The sequence below is a fragment of the Rhinichthys klamathensis genome, unplaced genomic scaffold (assembly GCF_029890125.1).
Source record: "Rhinichthys klamathensis goyatoka isolate OS25496 unplaced genomic scaffold, OSU_Roscu_1.1 h1tg000561l_1, whole genome shotgun sequence".
NCBI lineage: Eukaryota > Metazoa > Chordata > Actinopteri > Cypriniformes > Leuciscidae > Rhinichthys > Rhinichthys klamathensis.
The window spans coordinates 1612575-1623351 of record NW_026607027.1 but is presented as its reverse complement, the minus strand read 5'-3'; the positions used below and the strand labels follow the sequence as shown (position 1 = coordinate 1623351).

At 37.3% G+C, this 10777-nt stretch overlaps 2 long non-coding RNA genes across 2 annotated transcripts; both read right to left on the bottom strand.

Moving 5' to 3' along the window:
* Positions 1-2352: 2352 nt before the first annotated feature.
* LOC130073797 (uncharacterized) lies at positions 2353-2741 on the bottom strand. The gene is made up of 2 exons (XR_008804393.1): positions 2650-2741; positions 2353-2486 (listed from the first exon to the last, which is right to left on the bottom strand). It is a non-coding gene; the product is annotated as an uncharacterized LOC130073797 (long non-coding RNA).
* A 1598-nt stretch (positions 2742-4339) lies between these two features.
* On the bottom strand, positions 4340-4728 carry LOC130073796 (uncharacterized). The gene is made up of 2 exons (XR_008804392.1): positions 4637-4728; positions 4340-4473 (listed from the first exon to the last, which is right to left on the bottom strand). It is a non-coding gene; the product is annotated as an uncharacterized LOC130073796 (long non-coding RNA).
* Between the last annotated feature and the right edge of the window lie 6049 nt (positions 4729-10777).

Genomic DNA, 10777 nt, shown 5'->3' with positions numbered 1-10777 from the left:
GGTCTTATCAGCTCTTTTTGCACACAAAGACTTGGGTTGCATCCTCCCACTCAGAGACAAAACCGTGGTGAAAATGGAGGCATGTTTGCAGCACTCATGTTACAATGGCAAAGCAGAAAATAAAGTCAGTCTAAGTCAGCACAGTGTCTTGGAGGAGATTCAGGACAATTGATGTTATGCAGAAAGACATCTAACCACTAGCAGAGGAAGCAAGGCAATGACTATACTTATAAATACTTCATACTTCAATGTCAGTCTGTATTAAATCTGTTTATGCAATTTTATCGTATGCATATGTAAACAGGGTCATACCAAGGAGGTCTATAATACCTGGAAAAGCTATCCGTTATATCTTCATTCATTGTTATGCAGCAGTTGACACTGGTGTACTTTTTTACTTTAAATTCACACATCATATGTATCAGCATCAATTGCAAAGTACATTATAGCATACTTTTAAACGAGTACTACAGAAATCATATATTTTAAAATAATATATTATAAGTATTAAATAATATAAGTTCAAACTGAATGAAATGCAATGCAATTAGTTGGACTTAAAGGTGCTCTATGTAACTTTTCTACTAAAATGAATCCTTTTTTTATTGCCTGTGTGTGAAGGGGTTGTAATCACACATTAAAATGATCCACTTGTCGAGTTTTGCTATTACCTCTGAAGGCCAGTATTCCTATTTCTATGTGAAGTCTCCGGGTCGGATTTACCGCGAAATCCAACGGATGTGACGTGCATGCGCGCTCCCGAGACTCTCTCCTTATATACAGTCTATTGTAGACGGTCAGGGAGTTACGCCCGGTTAAAGGCGCAAGTTTTTCGGCTTATATCTCAGTCAATCTTTGATCAATATTCCCGTAGTGCTGGACGGGGCCTTTCGAACGAGCCCACCCCCGAGGTCCAACTCGCCCGGCTCCCCGAGTTATAGCCGTTCGAAATCGCGGGTCCCAGCGAACGGCGATCCGGTAGGGGGCATCCCCGAGGCCCGCCACTCTAGCGTTCGGGCAAGGGTTCCCCTGGGACCTCCTCCCCTGAATTTGAGCTCTCTGGGTCTTTGCGTTCCAGAGATACGATCGTGAGATCGTGACGTCACCGGCGTCCGCAATTTTGCAGCGCGCCCGATGGTTTTCTGCCAATATCTCCGCGAAAACACCACCAAAAACTATGGACCTTATATGGTTCTTTTCAGCTCGACTAGATGGTCCCAACGAGCTCGGTGCTCGCCGAATTCGTCTAGTATTCGCCGAGATATTTGCGTAATAGACGGTATTTTCTATGAGTTCGAGCACGAGCGCTCTTGTAAAATTTGGTTGCAATCTGAAACATCACTACTAGAGGATGCTAAAAGTTACATAGAGCACCTTTAACAGTCCTGTTCACCTTTGGGTGAACAGGACAGTTCACCCAAAAATCATTTACTCACTCAAGTTTGTCCAAACCTGTATGAATTTCTTTCTTCTGTTGAACACACATAATGTTGGTAACTAAATAATTGATGGGCCCCATTGACTTCCATGGTTTTTTTTTTTTCTCCATACTATGGAAGTCAATGGGGCCCATCAACTGTTTGGTTACCCATATTCTTCAGAATATCATCTTTGTGTTCAGCAGAATGATCAAATTAACACAGGTTTGGAACAGCTTGAGGGTGAGTAAATTACACTGTTAAAAATTTCCTGTAAATTTTACAGTAAAATACTGGCAGCAGGGTTGCCAGTCAGTTACTGTATTTTTTACAGTAGCGTTTTTGTAATTTAATTTACAGATTTTTACTGTATTCTCTGATTACAGTAAATAACTGTATTTTTTTAATTGTTGTATTTTTTACAGTAAGTTACATGAATCTCTGTATTCACTATATCTAGAGGAAGTATGTAAAATGCAGTATATACAATATATTTTCCTGATTTTTGAATATTAATGACTGGCAGCTGAATTTTAAATGTTAATTATTTATCAACTGCATAAGCTTTAAACAATTGTTTTTAAATACATTAAGTGTTGTATAACGCACAACTTAATTCCCCTATTACTTCACAAAACAAACAAATTATTCAACATCCTAATCTTGAAAAACAGGTCAACATTTATTTAATTTATAACTTTAAAATATGCATGAAAAAAAGTCATAAAACAGTGTATTTTGTATCATTTTGATTTAATTTTTATTAACATACTTTTTTTTAAAATGGACATGAAATTAAACATTTTTTTAATTACTTGAAACAAATTAGCCGTCATGGCCCTTCACACAAAGAAGAAATACGCAAATGACATTTAAAACCACAAGTTGACCAAAATGATCATAATAAAATGATTCTGAAAAAGACAGACACAAATGAATTTTCACCACTTCATTACCAGACAAACATGTCCAAACAACAAGGCCCCAAGTGAGTCCAAAAAACTTATGATCAAAAATGGAGAATAATTCAGCTCCAGATGCTGTTCCATCACAGGATGCAAAGAGTGGCTAGAAATATTGAAAAGGACAATACATTAGATATATTACAAAACATAATGATACAGTCAGAGACAGACAGAGGGATGACAGATACAGTTAGAGTCAGATAAAGAACATTAAAAGGTTACAATTAAAGGAAAAAAATATATTTGTGTGTGTGTATACTACTTACATTTCAGAAATTCCACTGATAACACACCACTTTGCAGGGAAGAGTGGCAACATGTGGGTTCACTGCAACCTGTTTCTTCTGTACCATTTGCCCTGTCGTGGCAATTTTCTTCTTTGTTCCTCTCTTACAAAGCACCTAATGGGTCAGGAAACAGACAATATGTAATTAGGATTGGTTTTAAGTTTTGATGCTTGTAATCATGTTTTTGAAATCTGTTAGAGCAGTGTTTCTCAACTCCAGTCATGAGGACCTCTCAGGAAGACCTCCCCAACCCTAACCCTATGTCCACTAATTAAAACACCTGATTTAACCCTTTAAGTGTCACCCCCCTTTTTTTGAATATACATGAAAATGCACATTTCGAACTTAAATGGTTGTAATTCAAGAATGCTTTGGAATATAGACGTAAGATTGGTCTTGTTTTAAAGAAGACATTTGGCAGATTCTTGTAGAAGTGAAATAAATTAAGAAAGTGAAATAGAAAAAAAGTTATAGAAGTTTGAGTTTATGAAAATGTACAATGTAAAAAATTTAATTATTCATATTTTATATAAAATATATATTTTCAAAACCTGGGCGACTCTAAAACTGCAAAAAAAAACAAAGCCAAAAATCTGAACAAGTTGTGTTTCAAATTTTAGGTTGATATCTCAAAAAATGAGCTTTCAGTAAGATTTTGTTTGGGCGCAGTACCAAACTTTTTCACTAGATGACAACCAGACTCCATTACTGCCCATATAAGGGCGCCTCCATTTCCATATGTGTTTTGAATGATATGAACCATTATTTCCACAATTTTCATACAATTTATGAAGTAGACATCCTATTCAGAAGTAATATGAGAAGTTTGGCAGATTTTGATATGATTTCAACCTCTAAGAAACATAAAAAGAACACGCATGTGCGTTTTAGCTTCCTGCCACATCATATAATTTTTTTCTTTATATAAAAAAAAAAATTCAGACCTTTTTTTTTAAATAATTGAATGGATGCTATCTTTTGAACTCTTGGAATGAAAACAAACTGAGGTTTCTACCCTTCTTTCATGATTTTTCATGTTCATCACTATTTCAAAATAAAGGTCTAAGAGTATGAAAATATTATTGTTGCAAATTGATAAATTACGGCTCCTCTGTAATTTATTTTGAAAATCAATCACCAAATATGGAAACAAGAGATTGTAAGCTTTCAAATGATATATAGTTTGTCAAGATTAGTTTAGGTTTAGTATAGGATCTTACTGTTTTAAAAATGTAAAGGATTTGGGCCCACCGGTGGGCCCGTGAATTTTAAATGTTAATTATTTATCAACTGCATAAGCTTTAAACAATTGTTTTTAAATACATTAAGTGTTGTATAACGCACAACTTAATTCCCCTATTACTTCACAAAACAAACAAATTATTCAACATCCTAATCTTGAAAAACAGGTCAACATTTATTTAATTTATAACTTTAAAATATGCATGAAAAAAAGTCATAAAACAGTGTATTTTGTATCATTTTGATTTAATTTTTATTAACATACTTTTTTTTTAAATGGACATGAAATTAAATATTTTTTTAATTACTTGAAACAAATTAGCCGTCATGGCCCTTCACACAAAGAAGAAATACGCAAATGACATTTAAAACCACAAGTTGACCAAAATGATCATAATAAAATGATTCTGAAAAAGACAGACACAAATGAATTTTCACCACTTCATTACCAGACAAACATGTCCAAACAACAAGGCCCCAAGTGAGTCCAAAAAACTTATGATCAAAAATGGAGAATAATTCAGCTCCAGATGCTGTTCCATCACAGGATGCAAAGAGTGGCTAGAAATATTGAAAAGGACAATACATTAGATATATTACAAAACATAATGATACAGTCAGAGACAGACAGAGGGATGACAGATACAGTTAGAGTCAGATAAAGAACATTAAAAGGTTACAATTAAAGGAAAAAAATATATTTGTGTGTGTGTATACTACTTACATTTCAGAAATTCCACTGATAACACACCACTTTGCAGGGAAGAGTGGCAACATGTGGGTTCACTGCAACCTGTTTCTTCTGTACCATTTGCCCTGTCGTGGCAATTTTCTTCTTTGTTCCTCTCTTACAAAGCACCTAATGGGTCAGGAAACAGACAATATGTAATTAGGATTGGTTTTAAGTTTTGATGCTTGTAATCATGTTTTTGAAATCTGTTAGAGCAGTGTTTCTCAACTCCAGTCATGAGGACCTCTCAGGAAGACCTCCCCAACCCTAACCCTATGTCCACTAATTAAAACACCTGATTTAACTAATTAAGTCAACAGATAATATATCTAAAGGCAAGTTCTGATATTGAATAAATGTGTAAAATGTACTGAGGTTGTTAAGAATTCAATCATTACCTTTAAATGAACTCCAAGGTGCAGGCTGCCTCCTCCTGTAATATGCAGTGAACAGTAGGCCTATGTCAAGGCCAGACAGGAAGCTGGGCTGAATGCTCTCCTCACACACAACTTGGTCTTCCAGTGTCCACTTGTCAAAGTGTCTCCTAAAACAATACCACATGTGACAATAGTTTATTTTTATTTTTCAGCTTTTTAAATTTAAACTATATTTTATTCAGAGTGCAGGAACTCTTTCTTTTAAATAAAATTAACAAAGGAATTATGAAAACAATAAGCAAATTACACACAGAGAGTAGGCTAGCTAAAATATATAGGATATAGGCTAGCCTATATTCGTACTGAAATGTAAGGGATTTTTACACCGGCATATTAAACATGCGACACAGCAACATTCAGATTCTGACGCAAGGTTTTAGCAACGGCGTTTTCATTTCGGTGCCCATTTTAACAGATGACTTGATTTTGATTTGATTTACACCATAAAATAATCACGACGAAGTGTGCAGATCAACACGAAGCTCGTGTGAATACCGACTGTTGTCATTAAAGCATGTAATTCTTCTTAACATAGGAGCCCATAGATCCCGAGGAATGTGTGATACTACCGCGTCCGCGATGCTGAAGCCCCGCGCAAGTCTCCCTCGTGCCCTGTACGGAGGATGCGTGATCCTCGGTTACCAATATGAACCGCGAATATAACGTTACCTTCATAGTCTACGAGTAACACAACATAAAAATAAGAAACTGAAATAATAAGTCACTTACCACAGAGTTGAGAATCACTCCTCTTGCCGCTACCCGAAAGTCGACGACACGACCGTTGAAGATCACAATGCCTCTGTAGATTTGAAATTTACAGCAATATTCTGTATTTTGAATCAAACCGTCACGTGACCCCAGAATGCATTGCAGTTTACAGCAATATGCTGTATTATTAGAAAACAGCCAGCTGCTGTAAAATATTGCTGTAATTTTTACAGCAATTCATTACAGTGTATGACAGAATTCACATTCACATTTTTGGGTGAACTATCCCTTTAATAGTGCCTAGTTAAGTGTACCCCCTTAAGTAGGACTTAAGTACACATTTATATGTAATTTTATTATTCCATCAATTTTCGATCCTTATACTGTAGCTGTTGAAATTCTTTAAGCCTTGGAAATATATGTCTGTAAGCGCTATGTTTTTAGCACTTTAGTAAATAGTGAGTTTAAGTGTTTTTAGATTGAGATTATTGCTGTATTTTTGTTGTAAGCACACTCAATTTGCATTATTGCTAACGTGCCATCTGCTAGTGGTATAACAAATATGTTAATATCACTTCTACTTGATGAATCTCATTTGAATATCATTTCTTGATATGAATATTGCTTAAAATAATGTTAAAAAGGAACTATGTACAAAATCAAACTGTAATATTAAACTGGATATGTGTATGTAACTGCATGTGCACATACTATTCAAACATATTTTCTCTTCTTGTTTGTAGTTTTACAAAGAATATTGAGAAGAGCATCACCAGTAAAATCACTAGTTATGAAGACTGCTTTCTGGAGTTCATTTGTGATGCTGTACACTATCTGTTTAGCCTTTGCTTAAGCTACACAATTGGTCAGAACAGAATATATAAAATATATCAAGAGCCGAGGGACTCTTGTGAGAATCTTCACAGGTTGGTTTTGCTGAATCCTCACTTTGACTCTTCAGTGGTTCCTCTGAAGAATCTGCAGTCTGCTTTAAAGTGGGCAAATTCCAAATGAATTGACTGTCATGTATAAAATCAGATTCTTCTCTTTATTGCTCTTTTTTCATTGAGTGCTGATGTAGAGTTAATCAGTGTTTCCGGGACATACTGTCTGCCCCTCACTGCTTATTTTATTGACTAGAGTGTAGTGTGGCATACTGGGTCAATGACCCTCCACACGGCTTGTTTTTAGACACCTGAGAGGAAGGAGGACAGTTTTCCCTTTTGAAGATGATGTACATTTTAGCATGCATTTAAAGAGTACTTATTACAGAAAAAATATACTTAAATGTGAACTGAATGCATTGCTTTCGGCCACTTAACTGCATGTTGTTTGCAATTAAATAAAGATGTACAGTATTAGCTTAAATTCATATTAAATGCAATTAGATTAACTTAAATGTGCTATGTTGAAGCTCAATGTGTACCAATCAAGGAGAATATGAGCAAACTCAGTATTAGTTTTAGAGTCTTTCTGGGCTTTATGCTGTCTCCATCTCTCAAACACATCTCCAATATTTATCTGCGTTTTAATATGCCTCTGGTATAGCTTTTTAGATGGATGCTGGGGCTTACTAGGTTGGGTTGAATCTAAGATCTGGTGTTGAAAATACTATTGGTTAAATTGGCAGTGGGCGGGTTCACACAGACCAAAACAAAAACAGACATTCTGACCCGGAATGCACATTTCAAAGCAGAATAAATGGCTGTAGCATTGTTTTTTGGGGAAACAAGTATTTGAACCCAGCGGACCCCATCAGGCAAGTGTTTTTCACGTCCTGCGTCACGTTGTTTAAATAGCAAATGCATTTACGCCCATTTGTGTGCCAATGGGCATGCTGGTCTGAAAACGAGGTGTTCAGGCAATGCGCATTGTTGGCGCGTTGCTATATTGAGGACTGAAATAACAACTGAAATAACAACTGAAATAGACTGCGCCATTGACCAACTGAAACCTGGTCTAAAGTCAATGACGTAGTATATATATTTTTTTGTTATTTCAAGAGCACGTTAGTAATGTGTGCCTTTCGGGGGGGGGGGGGGTTCCTCGCTAGAGAATCGTTCCTCGCTAGAGAATCGTTCAGTTTTTCCACTTGAAAATTCAGACATGTAAATTAAGGCTGCACGATTTGGGGAAAATGTCATATTGCGATTATTGAGGTCAATATTGCGATATGCGATTGGGATATAATAAACAAATGGTTTAATGTGTCAACTTGCTTGGTTCTAAAGCAAAATGCACACACAGATAAGTGATTATTCTTAAATGTGTATTTCTCAACTCAAAATAGCAACAACAACTAAATGATTGATAACACTTATAATGATCAATAAGCCATTGATGTCTGGATAACAATTAATTTAATTTTAATTTAAGTGAACTTCAAACAATCCTCACATAAACCCATAATAAATGTCATATTTACCTGTGCTCTTCCTGTCTACAGGTAGGACATATACAGAAATTGAATAAAGTTATCAAACAGTCTGCGCTGCATAAATTATCAATTATATGGACTAAAATCCTATTTAAAGCTACACAAGTTATTTGGTCAAGAGCACTGAGTGTTTTTCTCTGTTCCCTTTGTTCTTTGATTAACTTTACTGACAGAAAGCATTATTGGATGCTGGCCCTTTAAGAGTTGCTGACAGAGACGCGGATCTCACACGCGCCTTATTCTCTCACAACTCTTTACGACCATCATAAGACTGCTCTTATGTTATGAAGACACTCGACAAATGATATTTTGGCATAATTGTGTGTGTTATTGTTCGTTCACTTCAAGCGGAAAGAGAACTGTATTCTGGCGCGCGGTCTGTGCATGCGCATGATACTGGCGCGCGTCTTTCAGTCAGGACATTCAAAGGCAGCGCGCTCTCTTTTGACTTGTCTCGCAGAATGGTTTAAAGCATTCGCATGAATAAGAGCGGGATCATGTAACACTAGCCAAAGCATGACAAAAAATAACAGATGCTGTGTTAACAGCCCTCATTTGTTTATTTAATATAAAATCGCAGTTTTTTGCGTCATATAATCGCATAGGCTTGACATCGCGATTACGATTGCGATTAGTGCTGCCGCGATTAGTCGACTTAGTCAATGTTATCGACCATGCAAATTAGTCGACGGCATTTTTTTTAGTCGACGTGTCGTTTTACTATTGACCGCTATTTATTTTTGGTCTCCCGTCACAAACGGCTCACTGTAATTCACCTCCGCACACCACTCTGTGCGCCATGCGCGCCCTGCGCGCCCTGCTGGTTTATCTGCTATAATTTTCCTTCACGTTCCCGCCCGCCTTCACTGCTTTGATATGAAAAATTGCGGAGGCAGGTGACGGAGCTTCACAGTGGGCTCGTTTGCTGCGGTCCGAGTCCGAGCGCGCGCCCGATTGTTCCCGGCGCCTCCCGCAGCGTTGGTCTGGTTTCACACTCAATTCTATCGAACCCTGTTGAGTTTGCGTGCATCTTATGCCATCGCAAACGTGCACGGCGCATGATAGAAAACAGAACAAAGGTCAATATATTGTGTTTTTCAAACGGACTCTTTTGAGGAGACAGTGGATTTCCAAATGTGTTGCCCTGATTGCACTTGCAATGCGCGAATACACTGCAGACTCAACTCTCGCGTATCCAAGGTAAATCATCAACACTGTCATCCCTTACATGTGTTTTATTTAACTAAATGCATCATAATCAGCTAAAACGCATGGGCAGGTTACTTAACTTCCTGAACAAGCACTCCCGAGTCCGTGTTGCTTTCACATTCACGCGAACCGCGGCACGGGCCCGCCATGCACGCAAGTGTAAACGCGAGCTACATAACTGCGTGCCTGCCTGCTTTCAGCGCGACTCATAGTGGGCTAGTCCAGACTCTTTCAATTCAATTCCAATTTATTTGTATAGCGCTTTTCACAGAAAATGCATTTCATCTACTTTACTATTCAGAGTGATGTTATCAGTTATGCTTTTCAGAAATGTACATAAATTAATCATTATTAGCTTACTGTACATTTTTTAAGGCAGAACAAAGAGCTAATTTAAGTAATACATACATGTTTGTTATTAGAGGATTAGATTAGGACTCTGACTAATATGGTATAGCCTAATGGAAATGCAGATACTTAATGCTTAGATTGTTAATACATAATGTTTTTTAACAGGTGACAGTTGATGTTTTGGCCCTTCAGTTGAGTTCAAAATAAAATGGACACAACGAAATAAACACTTTTTTTATTTTTTTATTAGTCGTTTAGATTAGTCGACTAATCGAAAAATTAGTCGAAAGATTAGTCGTTAGAAAATTAGTCGTTAGTGGCAGCACTAATTGCGATATGATTAATCGTGCAGCACTAATGTAAATAGCGAATCCGCCATGGCGTGATCGCAACTGGCTTTTAAAGGGAATGGGAGATGAGACTCTGATTGGTTTATTGCACGTTACGGCCAAAACACACCCATTACTCATTAAGAGAATATGGACAACCCTTTTAGACCATGTGCCGGGTGCGCCGACCATTTTTCCCGTCGTTAAACTAGCAAAACTAGCATTCAGACAAGCCCTAAGTGCACTTGAGCCGTGCACTTTAGACCATGCACTAAGATCGTTAACATAAGGCCCAGCATGTTTCCTAAATCTCTGCAAACATAAATGTATTTTTATGCTGTAGTACTAGCCTGACTACGTCAGACTTCCTACTTCCGCTAATTTCATTTCGCTCCTGTAGTCAGTCTGAGATAGCAGCCTATCTTTCTGTTTTCCACCGGCCTGAAAACAGCCTGGCCAATCAACGAACAGAGGGCGGGCTGAAAGCCGTGACGTAGTCGGTAAGCGCCGTGTTTAAGATTAGGTCAGGGAAATCGAAAACGACCGCTGATATGGAGACGCGGATGCAATTCGCTCTGTTGTGGAGAATATTCCCGGCATTAGCAAACTGAAGCCCGAACACGAAGAGTGTGTATTAAACATTTTGAATGGAGGTGATGTT